Here is a 9,792-nt window from a genome sequence, read left to right as displayed (position 1 = left end):
ATTCAATTTAAAACACTGTCATTCACAGGCATGCCAAACAGTGAGATGACTAATTATTATGCAAATGAGGCAGATAGAAAAGTGATTAATAATTGCACAAATTAAAAATTATTGTAAACATCCTGTGACGAGCGATAAGTCCGATGGAGAGGCGAGGGCGGTGGGCCGGGGAGGCCGCGGCGGAGCCGGCTCCTGCATCCTTATTTCCTCATTAGGGGGATTTAATTAGTGCCTGATGATGGGGCTCAGTGCTGCCATCGGTGGAGGAGTGGGCGGCCGGCACCGGGGCTGGCCGCGCTGGTGCTCAGTCCCTTTCCTGCTCCTCCTCACCGCCCCGTGGCCAGGCGGGAGCTGGCTGAGCATGAGGAAGGGCCGGGGTGGGGTGGGGTGGGGTGGGGCGGTGGGGAGGCAGGCTGGCCACCCTGAAGGACCGGTGCAGTGCAAAGTTTCTCTGCTGCTTTCTGCTGGCCTGTACCAGCCGCTGCCTCCCGTCTGGGCCAGGGGCAAGGATGAGGAGGCTTATCCTGGTTCAGCCATGCAGATTCCTGAGGTCCAGTGAAGGGACACATGGAGCATCACTACAGTGCTGAGAGTGAGGGGCAGTCAGGTGCATGAGGCTGCCTGGGGGCTTGTGCTTACTCTGGGTTTGTTTTCCTGACTCTGGGGGGCACACAGGGACCAAGTCGGGGCCCTGGGCTCAGTGTCCTGCCTTCTCCATGTCCAGCCTGCATGCAAGCTTCCTCCAGATCGGGCACGCTTAGCAGCTGCTTTGGCTCCGGTTGACTTTGTTGCTATAGGCTGGGGGCAGAAGTGTCTGAGCTCCTCTGTCCCAAAAGTGCCACTGGTGCTTTTCAGCGCACGGGCCATCCTGGGCCCCATCCACTAAGGTAGGGCGACAGCTGATGCATTCTCCTTAACAAAACCTACCTGCTAGCTAGAGCACAGTGGCCTCCTGCCAGGCCCTGAGCCCTGAGCCCTTAGCAGGAGCAGGGGAAGCTGGGGCCAGGCCTAAGGTGAGGTGGCTGATGTGGCCCGCTGCTCTGCCCCCATCACCATGGGCCTTAGGGAGAAGGCCTTCCATGTCCAGAGAAGACCACAGATCAAGGCAGAGGTCAAGGCCTGCTGAAGAGCTATTGCCATTCAAAGGAGCAGGGCCTGCTGGACATGGGGAAAGCTGCTGGGGAGGACTAGGATGGGGAGCCGGTCTTTGAAGGATGGGGAGGACTCAGAAAAGCGGGTAGGAGATGGGGAACAGGGGAGTTGGTTATCCAAGTCTTTATTTTTTTCCCCAAGGAGTCCAGATTTCCTAACAGCTGTTGCTATCCAGGGCTAAGAAACTGAGGTTTTCATAAGTCAAAGGTCCAGCCTGTGTGTCCCCAGATTTCTCTTCCTGAGAGTGGGAACCAATTATATGCTGGGAGCCTTTGTTGTTGACAAGGTGCCTGCTTAGCCCCACCGAGTCTTACTGCCTCAGTCCTGCCTCCCCTGTGCCCCAGATGTCCCTTCGCCTTGGGGGTAGATGTAGGGCCTGGGGCCTGAGTTTGAGGGGACTGATGCCAGGCAGGGAGTTGCTCCCCTCTTTAGAGGTGATTTTCCAAACCAGGCTGCACGTTCCCCTGAGGCAGCCACCACACCGGGAAAGCACAATTTGGTGGTTGCTGCTCAAACAGTTGCTTACTCCCTCTTCCAGGGCAGGGTAGTCCTGCTGCGGCTCCCCTGGGGCAGGCTGCATCCCTACCCACCCATGCTCCTTTTCAAGAGAAGGGCAGCCTAGACTGTAGCACTTAGTGGAACCCATGCATGCCCCACAGGGAATGCCTAGTCATCTCCAAAGGTCCTTAGTTGGCATGATGCCCTCTGAAATCCCCGTGTGCCTAGGAATGCCCATGTGGCCTTTGCTCCCTGGGACACCCCAGAGTTTCCCAGTAACTTTCCAGTATGTCCCCAGCAACTCCTATTGCTTTCTTATCATGCCCCAGTATCTTTCTGATAGAATCCCTGTAAGGCCCCAGCACTCATGAAATCCCAGAACACTCTAGTATCAACAGCCCAGTGTTCTTCAGGATTTCCAATAGAGTTCATCAGTTCCCAAAGTGCCCCTCCTCCCCACCACTGCCAGCTGGGAACAGTGGAAGGGGATCTGCTGCCCTCCACTCTCTGGGCCCTGCCACCAGGAAGGGAGAGAGGTTCTTTGCCCCCAGCCTCTGCAAGACACCTGGGCTTCCCTCCAGTGGGAAGTGGCGGGAAGGGGAAGGGAGAGGAAACTAACATCTGTTGAGTGCCAACTATGTCTTATGCGTTTCATTTAGAGAAGTGAACTGATTTTCCCCAGTCATTAGGTGGCAGGAAGAGACCTGAGGGCAGCTCTCTTGGGTCCTGCTGCACCCCTGCAGAGAACCAGAGGAGGCAAATCCCAGGGGCCGGGATGCATAGGGTGGGGAGAGGTGGGTCAGTGGTCTCTGGCCTCCTTCCTTCCCCCTGCTAGTTGTTTTAGTTGTTTTCTCGGTTCCCAGGAAAGGAAGGAAAGGGGTTATGACTGGTTAGGCTTCTTTTGGAATGAAGCTCTGGTTCCTGGGAACGTTGTGGCTCTCAAGTGGCTGCAGGTGTCAGATCACACCCCTCTTCAGGTGTCAGGTGCTCTATCCGCAGCCCACCAGACCCGCAGACTGGTCCACATATACCCACTTCCAGGGACAGTCTGAGGGTTCTGGGCTCACCCCTGGCCCTTCCCTCAGCCCTGGCCATAGCCCCAGGCGCCAGGCTCCAGGTTAGCGTCAGCCTCCCCTACCCCTCCCTCGTGCTAGCTGTAGATATGCTGCCCATGTCAGCCGCCCATCTGCTTCTCTTCCCCTGGCTGCCTTCCCGGGCATGGGAGACACTTGCAAGGTGACTTTGAACAGTGCAGACTCAGCGGGAAGGGGGATGGGAGCAGCTCTGCAGGTGGGGAAATGTGAACTAGATGGGTGGGGGCCTTTCCCTCCCCTGCCCTAGCTATGTCCCTCTACTCTGAGCATGGATGGAAGGGCAGAGAGGGCAGGGAGCACTGGATGAGGGAGTCTGTGCTGGTGGGCTGGCTTCACCCCACCAAGCACTCGGACGCCCTGCTCCCACCTGGGGGTGCAGAAGAGAGGAGGAGTGACTCTGGTCCAGGGTTGGGCAGCAGCTGTCCTACCCATTCAGGGTGGGGAGAAGAATGTTTTAGTGTATCTTGGCTCCCCAGTCATCTCCTCCCCACCCCACTCCCACTTTGGTGGAATCTTTGAAAAACATGTACTGGAAGGTTTAGGATTTAGGCAGTTTAGAGACAGACAGACTGCCTAGGTTCATATTCTTCTCCATCATATCATAGCTGTGTGATCTTGGACATATTACTTAGGGTCTCTGAACCTCAGTTTCTCTCTTCATAAAATGTGGCTAATACTGTTACTTACCTGTCACATAGTAAATGCTCAATTAAAACATTTAATGATAGATGCACTTTTCTGTGTGCATATGTGCATATCATATGTGAAGTATATCATACTTCATATAATCATACTTGCACACATATGTGATCATGTATGGGTTTTGTGTGTGCTCTGTTGTTCCCCACTTTGCTCTTTGTTGTTGCCTCCAGAAGGTTGGGTGGGGGGTCAGGGGTCTGCTTCTGACCACTCTGGCTACTACTCAGGGGGCTGAATTCTGCTCGGGAAAGTCGGGTCCAGAGGGGAGAGGGCTTAGCCTAGGGCAGGGGAGCTGGAGCTTTGCTGAGGGAAGGGAAGGGGGACAGGGAGGGTGGCCTGGGGTGTGTCAGGAGTCCCAGGCTGTCTCAGGGCAGCACAGGCTTGAAGCAGTTGGGAGGGTATCTTTCGCTCAAGCTCACCCCTCTATCCCGTTAGTGCCCACACCACGTTCTCCATATCAGAATCCACGGTGCCTCTGCCAATGCCCTGGCCAGTGAGGAGAGCCCCTGGCGCTTGCTGCTTGTGCCTGGGGGAGATCTTTTGGAGGTCAAGAGGGACTTTTAGCTCACAGGTTGGCTCCTTCTACTGGTTTACCCTAAACTGGGAACAATTTGGTGAGATTAGGGGTCTCCCATAGGCGGAGACTTCATGGAGTCTGTGGTCTGGGGCTCCTTCTATGAGGCCTGAGCGATGGGATGGCTTCTGGTGAGTTTTCTGCAGGAGATGGTCTCTCTGATAAGAACTGCAGGGTATGGGGTCTTCGCCTGAGGATCTAGTGAGTAGGTGCTGACGTCAGCATGAGGGAGGAGGCTTTGCCTTCTGTGTCCTCTTTATGCCCCTACTGCTCCGGGAAGCCTTTAGCCCTGGCAGGGGCTGGTGGAGGTGGGGAGGAAGGAAAAGGAGCTGATCCCTGACATAGTGGTGTCTCTGGTGGCAGTGAATTTGGGACTAAAAATCGATAATGCCGATGTATGCCAGCCGTGCTTAATTGCAGAATCACTGAGGACAATCTGAGATAAAAATCACTAAAAATATCGACTCCAGGCATCAGGTTTGTGCCTCCTTCCTGAACACCCCCAATGTAAAATAAATCTCTCTGCATCTTTATGGCTATGGCTGAGCGTTTCTCAGAATCGTCGGTGAGGTGTAGGTCAGGTAGACAGTCTACTCTCCTTGAGTCTGGTTTCCCCTGCCAGATATCCCAGTGAAAACAGGTGGGCACGCACGGAGGGATACTGTGAGCAAGAAAAGTCAATGGTCTGTACACCCGGCATAGGGGACATTGTGGTTGTCCCCCTCACCCCAGCCATAGTGACAGTGAGGAGGGAGAACGGGCAGCTGGAATGTTTATGAACCTCTTTTCTCTCTTTTTCTTTTCAATTACAATGATACCTCAGGTAATTAACTGCTAATAACCTTGTTAATTTAAAATGGATCCTCTCCCTTCTGGCCATCACAGGGAAGACTCAAGTCACAAACAGTCAACAAGTTTGGAGGAAAGGGGACGGGAGTGAGCAGAAGAGAGGGGGAACGAATCTGGGTGGGCAGGCAGAGCTGTGGCCGTTTGGTCCCACCTGGTTACCAGCAGTGCTTTGGAGCTGTAGGAAAAGTTCCTCGTAGGTAGAGGGCACTCCGATGGGCCCTGTGGCCATGGGGACGTAGAGGCAATGCAATCCCTTGCAGCCCCAGCGCATTCCCACACAACACCCCTTGTCACACCGCATCACTCAGCTTAGGAAGAGAGCTCTGGTTCCCCACACTAGGCTTTTTACTGTGGCCTGGCCTTCAGCCTACGGTATCTGCCGATCAGGAACTGTTGCTTATCCTCGGGCTCATGATCCTGGGAGCCCTGCATGCTGAGTGAAGGGCACTTCTCCCATCTTCACCCCTTCCCAATCTCAGGGATTTGGGATAAGCTCAGGAAGAAAATGAACTTGAGCTGGATGATTTAGACGTTTGCCTTGAGTCGGTGTGTAGATGAGGTATCTGTGATCTTTCCCAGTTCATGAAACTCATTCAGTTGACAAATTTTAAAGTGCAGCTGAGGTCTTTGTGCCACAAAGGTGAAGAAAGATGTGGTCTTTGTCCTCAAGGACCTTATTGTTTCACGGCCTGTCCGGTGAACAGATCATTACAACACAAATTATGTAGAGCACAGGGAAGAAGATACCTCATCTGGTAGAGTATGGGAGCCAGGGAAGACTTTACAGAGGAGGGGACATTTGAAGTGGGCATTGATAGATAAAGAGGAGTTCTCTAGGCAGGCAGCGTGGAAAGTAGAAGGCCGTTCGCAAAGAGGAAACGGCATGGAAGTATGAGAGGCCATGGCTGCTGGGGAAATGGAAAGTGCCCTGATGTGGATGGAACACAGGCTGAATACAGGGACAAGAAGGTGGCTGGAAAACAGAGCCAGATCTTGAGGAGCTGGTAAGATTTCTTCTGAGGGTTGACCTCCCTGGCCCAGGACAACCAGGGGCCACGCTCCACAGCTGGGTGCCTAGGGAGGCTCCAGCCTTGCGGCATTAGCTCCCAAAAGGCTTGACGAGGAGCTCCCCGTTCCCTTGCCTTTATCTTTCCATTTTTGAGTAACAGAAGAGGTGTTGGGGCATGGGAAAGGGGTAGGTGGAGATTTAGGGATCAGTAGGGCCCCAGGTTCGGATTCTCCAAGTGGCTGCTTCTTTCTGTCCCACAACTGCTTTGAGACCATTTAAGAGGCTTTGAGCTTTGAGTCCAGGGTGTGTATAGGGCATCTGTTCTCTCCCCTGGGAAGTCCCTGCTCCCAAGCTGGAAATCTATTCCCAGTAACCACCTTACCCTACTGCCCTGGGATGGTGCCTGAGCTCAGCCTGGAGGTGGCCCCCTCCCTTCCCCAAACTTTGGCTTCTGGAAGAGGCCTGAGTGGAGGTGCTTGGTGTGGTTCTTGGTGGGCTGACAGCTGGAGGGGCACCATCCCTGTCCGGGAGGGATATGATTACTTCCAGGGAGCCCATCAGCCTCCTCTCCTAGCAGATCTGTTCACCGTCCCCAGACCCTTGGCCTCCCCTAGTGGGCAGAATCATTAGTTTCTGAGTTGGGCATAAACAGTCCAAGCCTCCCTTCTCCCTTCTCCTTCCTGCTGTTTCAGTATTTTTTTTCCCCCAAGACAAACAGCCACAAACCTCCATCTCTTAATGAAACTGTTTGATGATGATTAATTGTGCAGCCGCCTCATTTGCATGCACAGGCTGTGGCTTCCCGGCTTCTCTCCTACCCTCCTCCACCAGGAACCCTCTGTGTGCCTCCGGAAAAACAGAGACCTGGTAACTCCAGTGTCTGCCCACACTCAGGCCGCCCTGCCAGCCACTTGCCACTTCTCCAGCGGGGCACAGAGGCTGGCCTGTGCAGCCACATTTGGGGCTACGGGACAGGGGCATGTGTCATGAACTCTGGACCCAACCCGAGAAGACAGGGTGCTTGGGTCTTACCTAGTTTTTCTCCTCTACTTGCCAACTGTTCGGTCTTAGATGAGCCATGAACCCCTCTGGCTCCAGTCACCTCTTCCAAAAAAATGGGAATTGCACAAATATCATCTCAGTGGGCTGTGTCCATCTGTCCATCTCCAGTGTTGAGTATGGCAAAGGTGCTACTGAAGTAGTTTTTTGAATGACTGTTTGCATCAAATGGCCTCTTAGGATCTCTTAAGATGTTAACTCCAAGATTCTATGGGATTCTTACTTTTGCCAAGGTTCTAGTTCCACGTGCTGTCATGAAGCACCCACTAACCTCTCATGTAGCACCCACCGTGTGTATATCCTGTCTTCATCATGGAGACCCCCGGAGCCTTGCAGGCCTCACACCAGAAGGCTCTGTTTTGGAGGGGGCTAGGGTGGTGGCTGCCTGAGGCTTGCACATTCAGCCCCTGGTGGCACAAGGGGGCCAGGGCCAGGGGGAGGAGCCCAAAGTCTGTGGTGTTGATGTGCTTTCAGTGTCAAAGCCCAATGTCCCTGAAGTTCATGTAGGTGTCAGACCAGGCAGGAGGAATGTTATCGAGTGGGTTTTGAAAGGGCAAAGTTCACACCGAGTTACAAAGCACTGACCCTGAGCTATCTGTCATGCGTAGGGTAGAAGGGGAAATGGGACTTCCAGGCAGTGAATCTTGAGTTTTCTGGGTCAGGGAATTCTCTAGCTGAGGACACTTTTCCTAGAAAATGAGCATGTGTTCCTACTGACCCAAAAGTGTACTGAGGACCTTTTTAAGGTTCCTGGACCTGAGGTGAAGGACCCCTGTCTGGTCTGGGAGTTTTAGGAAGCCAGAGGCGTGTAGGGGTCAGCAGGTACCATGGGAACCAAATGGCCTCCCCAGGGTCTATGAGGGAAGTCTGAGGGTGGCCTCCTGGGAAGGGACAGAACTCCCTGTGGGGAGAACTTTTACCTGGAGACTAAGAAGTGACCCTGGAACTAGAAGGCAAGTAGGCTCTGAAGCGAAGCACAGGAGCTGAAGGATAAAGGGCCTTGATTTGACCTTGGAGCAGAAGTAGGGATGGAGCCAGTGCGAAGGCAGGTGGCAGATCCTTAGGACAGCAGGTGAGGTCTGAGGTGGAGAGATGAGGCCGCAGTGAGAAGACCTCTAGATTGGGGTGTGGAGGGGCTAGAGAGGAGTGTTTGTTGACGCTGGGGCTTGGGGGTTCCTGAGGGGAGAGGAGGCAGGGAGTGTAGGTAGAGGCAGGGGACTGTGACAGGGTGGGGCTTCACCTTATCAGTGGTTCAACTTTCAGAGTCATATGTGTGATAGGTATTGCCCAGGAGACAGGCTTGGAGAGCTTAGAAGTCATGTTCATTGAGATTGAGAGGAGGGAGGGCATCACAGTGGGGGAGCAGATGCTTGCGGAAGGATGGGAGGTGGGATTTTAATGGTCTCTGTGACTCCCAGCCCTGCACTGTGCACCTTACACCATGGGTTCTCGGTTCCTCTGCAGGGGCTCATGCTCTGGATGCCCCTGTCTACCTTTCCCCCACTAGTTGCTTCAGTCAGGTTTTTCCAGAACCATGACCAGAGAGAGGCTCCCTGTCTCTAGTCCATGGTCAGTGGGCTTTGGGGGATCCTGCTCTTTGTGGAGCTGAGTTGGCAGTAGCTTGGCTTGTGACAAACTGCGAGAGGAAGGATTGGAATCAGAGCTTCAGAAGGGTGGCCTTTCTTGGCTGAGTATGTTCAAGAAACCAATGAAGAGAGAGCACTTTGGAGTGTTGGGAAGCGCGCTGGCTGAGGAGGCCAGTGCACTGGGGGCTTGGTGCTGATTGGCTGCTAGCAGTCAGATTGGTCTTGGGTAAGTCACGTTTTCCCTCTCTGTTCCTCAGTTTCTTTATTCATAAAACGGATGATTTATCATCCATTCATCCATCTGTATGTGTGTCCATCCATTATCCCATCCATCCTTCCATCCAGCAATTATTTATTAGATGCCAATTCCATGCTGGGCGCTGGGATGCACAGCAGTGATGAGGTTGACATGATCCCTTCCCTTGGGGACCTCAGAGTGGACTGAAGAACAAAGACATTACAAAAAATAATACCTGTCTTCCAGGGTTGTTTGGAGACTAAACTAATGAGACACTGTGGGAAAGGGCTTTGTACTACAAAGGAGGCTCAGTTGGAGGAGGAGCTAGGGAGACCTTCAGCTTGTCCAGCCTAATGACTCAATGTTTAGTTCCCAAACCCCTCCATTCCCTCCCTATTATCTGCCTCAGTCATCCCCCCAGAGCTGCTCCTTCCTTCTTTCTGCCCCCTGCCTCTGCCACCTGCTGTGCCTTCCCTGCAGGAGGGAAAGGAAGCCTCGGCATCTGGCAGGGGTGGGGCTGGGAGAGCTGAGCTGATTGCTGCTAATTAGCAGCACTGAACCTTGGCCAAGCTGGAGAGGCAGATAAAGGGAAGTGCAGGTGGTGAGGCAGACCATGGATGGTCCTGCTGAGGGTGTCACAGATTCTCCAGGGACAGGTCCCGAGGTAACCCCTCTCCCTTGCCACCCCTTGGCAGTGTCTAGGCACTGTCACCCATGACTGCACAGTGGAGAGGGTTGGGCTGCTGTAGAAGAAGAAGCAGATGGTCTAGAAGGGAGGACCCTTCCAGCGGGGCCTTCTCCAGATCCAGAGGAGGGAGCCTACCCACTCTTGGTATTCTTGTTTCCACACCTCTGCTCGGACCATCCCTTCTGCAGAAAATGCTCTGCCTTCCTCACTGCATGTCATCGGTTCTTCCAGATCAGAGTAGACATCTTCTCCTCTACCTGATCTGACCTCCCACCCCATCCTCTTAAATGCCCATAGCCCTTGAGTCACCCTGTCTCATGTTGTGTGCGTCCTTCTCCTTTGAATC

General features: G+C 53.6%; 1 protein-coding gene across 3 annotated transcripts in view; it reads left to right on the top strand.

The window, feature by feature from the left end:
• The window catches only part of BUD13 (BUD13 homolog), a 308,262-nt gene that overhangs the window by 48,864 nt on the left and 249,606 nt on the right, over positions 1 to 9,792 (top strand). The window lies entirely within an intron of this gene.

Source organism: Felis catus, chromosome D1 (genome assembly GCF_018350175.1).
Source record: "Felis catus isolate Fca126 chromosome D1, F.catus_Fca126_mat1.0, whole genome shotgun sequence".
Taxonomy (NCBI): domain Eukaryota; kingdom Metazoa; phylum Chordata; class Mammalia; order Carnivora; family Felidae; genus Felis; species Felis catus.
This window is presented reverse-complemented; position numbering and strand designations above follow the sequence as displayed.